At 32.6% G+C, this 4,273-nt stretch overlaps 1 long non-coding RNA gene across 1 annotated transcript; it reads right to left on the minus strand.

Annotated features, from left to right (window-relative positions):
* Positions 1-2,740: 2,740 nt before the first annotated feature.
* Positions 2,741-3,240, minus strand: LOC140038750 (uncharacterized). Its single transcript, XR_011842325.1, has 2 exons — positions 3,079-3,240; positions 2,741-2,936 (listed from the first exon to the last, which is right to left on the minus strand). It is a non-coding gene; the product is annotated as an uncharacterized lncRNA (long non-coding RNA).
* Between the last annotated feature and the right edge of the window lie 1,033 nt (positions 3,241-4,273).

Consider the following 4,273-nt stretch of genomic DNA (forward strand, 5'->3'; position numbering starts at 1 on the left):
GATTGAGTTGGACCACAATTTTCGTCATGGAGTATCCAATTGGTAAAGATTGGACCATAAGATTGGTTCAGAAGAATTGTCAGATTGATTGCGGTGTTGCGACAAAGATAGGAGAAGAATCTTGAGTTGTGGTCACCAAAATCGTAAAGTGACGAGTTGTCAATGAATTGACATCAAATTATGGAATGAAAATAGTTTATCCAGAGGTTTGGATTATTTTACCTAGTCAAATATAAATTTGCCCGTGCAATATTAAAACAACAAAAACTTTTGAAGATGAAAAATTCAAATTGATATTAGGAAAATTTGCAAAGGAGATCACTCTTAGTGATTGTGTTGGATTAAATTCAAGAAAAAACGTGATTTAAGGGAGGCAATGTTAGAAGAATTAAATCAAGCAATATTTAGAATTATATTTTTTTATTTGGTAATTAGATTAGAATTGGTGTCATAGTTTGTTCAGAAAATCTAGTTGAATTGTGTTTAAGAATTAGAATTAGAATTAGAATAGGTTTTATCATTTTGTTTCTCTATTTAAGGACTTGAAGTCCTAGGTTGGTAGTTGAGGAAAATTGAGTGACGAGATAAATTTGTTCAAGTGTGTGGAATATTACAACAACAAAAACTAAACTATAGTTGAAAAAAATTGAGCAAAAACTATAGTTGAAAAAAAAAAAACTGAGCAATTTTCAGCAACAAAAACTGTAGTTGAGGAAAAATTGAATGACGAGATAAATTCGTCCAGTTGCGGGGAATATTATAGCAACAAAAAACTGTAGTTGAGGAAAAATTGAGCGGCGAGATAAATTTGTCCAAGTGCATGGAATATTACAGCAACAAAAACTTTTGAAGATGAAGAATTCAAACCGATATTAGCACAATTTGCAAAGGAGATTATTGTTTGTGATTGTGTTGGACTTAATGCAAGAGGAAGATTGATTCTAAGGGAAGCAATATTGGAATAATTAAACCAAGCAATATTTAGAAGTATATTTTTTATTTGGTAATTAGATTAGAATTGGCGTCATAGTTTGTTCTGAAAATCTAGTTGAATTTTGTTTAAGAATTAGAATCAAAATAGGTTTTATCATTTGCTTCTCTATTTAAAGACTTAAGTCTAGGTTTGTAGTTGAGGAGAATCAATTAGTTGAATAAATTTCTTTATCCTCCTGTGCCTTCATATTCATTAGTCCAGCTTATCAAGCTGTGTGTTTTCCGGCTTCGGGATCTTTTCCGTCCTTTTCTAGTATGTTCAAATAGCCTCACGACTTATCATATTTGTTCATTGTTTGTTTGTGTGCTATCTAACCAACAAATTCTTGGTTTACAAAATACAAATATCTTCCGCTGCATGATTTTTTGTACTAGCACAACGTAGGCCTGACTTCAAATTGCCACTGATCTCTTTCAATCTTTCAAACGTATTTGTTTTTCATCTAACTCGTGCATGAAAAACATCAGTCCCTACCAATTCTAATTTGTCTGAATCAGCTTCCAATTGGGTGGTTCAGAATTTATTTTGAAAGTTACAGGTTCATACCAAAGTTGACAGAATAAAGATTTTGGTTCAGCGACAAAACAAGACATAATTTAAGAAAAGGTCAATCCAAGACGCGAGAGACGACCTTTTCGCTTCATGCAAGAAAGCCAAAGGCGGTTTCCAATTTATTGGGACATAGGACAGCTTTTCATGAATCTCTTGTGAGCACAAACCGTGCAAGACACCAAATCATGCTTAAAGGGTGTCTTCAACATTCTACAAACAAACGACTATACAAATATAGATGGGAAATTAGCGGCAAATACGTTCATTTTTCTCAAAGGCTAAATCTACTTTACAACCTTAAATTTAAGCATCACTTTTTCATTATTCACTTTAAACTCTCAATTTTGGATGCATTTCAAACTCTGAAATCAATGATAACATGTTGAAAATGTTTAGAACGAGTCAAAATATCACAGTTAAAATAAAACGATACATTATCATTAATTTGCATATCTTTTCTCATTAATTTTACCAACATTATCATTAATTGGATTTAAATAAAACAGGCTTCAAATCGGTCGGACTGCATTCACCAGAAAATTTGATTTTTTTTTTTCCTGAAATTGGGGGAGAATGAGACCCATTTCTTAACCGGGTCGGATCATGTTCTTTTTCAAAGGGGTCGGATCTAGTCAAATCGGTGAAGCTTATGTTTGGACTTTTCTAAAATGAGCTTTAAACTGAAAAGACTTGGGCCGGATTGGTTCTTCTAATGATATTAAATAAAGGCCTTTACAAATCAAATGTCTACTGGGCACTATTGAGTCAATCAAAATGGACTTGTGAATTGAAAAAAATACCTTGGGCCATATGGCTTGTTGGGCTTGTTAAAAGTCCTAGTCAAATAGCCTTTCCAGATGAAACCTTTCCCAGTCCTAGCCTTTCCAAAATAGTGCAATATTCTATATGGGATATCGAAGCACTTCTCTTATAAATTGCTGCACCTTCCCGTGGTAATGGTCCCTCCTCCTCATCTTCCACCATTTCTCCAAGCTCTTCTACTTGACCATCATCCCACTCGAAACCCCTTGTCACTGCACTTTCCTCAGCAACCACATTACTACTATTCTTGCTGCTTCCAGCTCTCAACCGCCCACTTTGTAAAATGATTCTTGGCTTTTGTTGCAGCCCGAAGCCAGATAAGTTGAACATTTACGAGGAACAAATTCGAGGGATGGACGTAAAACAGACACATTTTGGATTTTCAGGTTGCAGAATTGAAGTGGGATGACGTTCGATGACACCACAGAGTATGAAGAATAAATAGGCATTTCGTCGAACAATTGGTATCCACAAAACAAAATTTAGAAAACAACAGGACCAAAGGAGAACCTATAAATCTTCATGGGATAGAGGGTATTATTTGGAAATGTCAAGTCCCCGGTAGCATCTGCAAGAACAACAATTTATATACAAGAAAAAATTAATAATCAGAAAAAATGAATATGAGATAGAAAAGTGAAAATAAGGAACCAAATTTTGATACTTGCTAGTAATTTCCAAATAGTGAAGAAAGAAAAAAAGTAGCCCACCAGTTCTGAATTTTTGTAGCACCTCCTTTTCTTGTTGAGCTACGATAAGTTTGCTGGTGCTTCAGGGGAAAAGGCAGAAGCTATTCTCATTGCCAGAAGAAATAGCTATCCATTGGTTTAAACACAGCATATGTACAATACATGAAGCACATCGTACAAGCCAGTAACGTAAGGAACGCAAACGAGTTTAATTGAACGAAATATTAGTTATTTATAGCTTTTTCTTTTGGGTTCTAATATTATTTCTTTTTTGTTCAAGAGTATGGTAAATTTGTTAAGCAACTAGAAATTTGTAATTTGTTGCTTTTATCGAGTTGACTTTTTTTTCAATTCAAGAAATTTCGAATATTATGAGAGAAAGAAGAAAAAGGGAGAATTTGATTCGAGTTGAAATAAAACGGTTGATAATTACTAAATGTTGTTTGAGTTTATTTAGTGGCAACCAATGAATGTAGACTGAAATTCTATGAACAAGTCACAAGTATGCACATGAACACAAAAAAATTGATAGTCCTTTAAATTTTGAGTATCGGGCAATTAATTTTCTTTAATCTATTATATTATGGTTTTTCAATTGAATGAAGTCAACATTTTAATTTATCGAAAAAGTTATTTTTTTTTTCATTGGTGTATGAGTCTTATAGATTGAGAGGGTGTGCATTGCACAAGCAAAAAGAAATTGGAACATTTTGTTACAAGGTATCTCTAGCATGTTACTTTCTTTTATTTTTTATTTATCTATTTCAAAGTCCCCCATTCTTCCTTTATAGGCCAAGCATAAAAGCAAGCAAGAGCTCATCCGTTTGACCAAAAGGGTTATTAACATCCCATTTGATAACCCAATTCAACATTTAAATTTAATGGATTCAAATCTTAATATGTTAAGATGCGTTTGATAATAAAAATTAAACATCTGAATTAATTATTTAGCACTGAATTTCCTAGGCAAAACTTGTTTCCAAAAATAAGTGATAAGCTAATTACTTATTAATGAATGTAATATACATTCAAATTTATTTGATTTAATATTTAACAATTCAATAATTTAATGAATTCAAACTTCAGATTTTAGATTCTTCACTTTTATGAAACGCACCCTAAAGTTCCTTTTTTTTTTGTATTTTATATAATTTTGCAACCTTTTTAGTTAAAAATGAGATATTTGAGTAATTTATGTAAGTGCCCGGTGCAACCC

This window comes from Coffea arabica, chromosome 3e, assembly GCF_036785885.1.
Source record: "Coffea arabica cultivar ET-39 chromosome 3e, Coffea Arabica ET-39 HiFi, whole genome shotgun sequence".
Classification (NCBI taxonomy): Eukaryota; Viridiplantae; Streptophyta; class Magnoliopsida; order Gentianales; family Rubiaceae; genus Coffea; species Coffea arabica.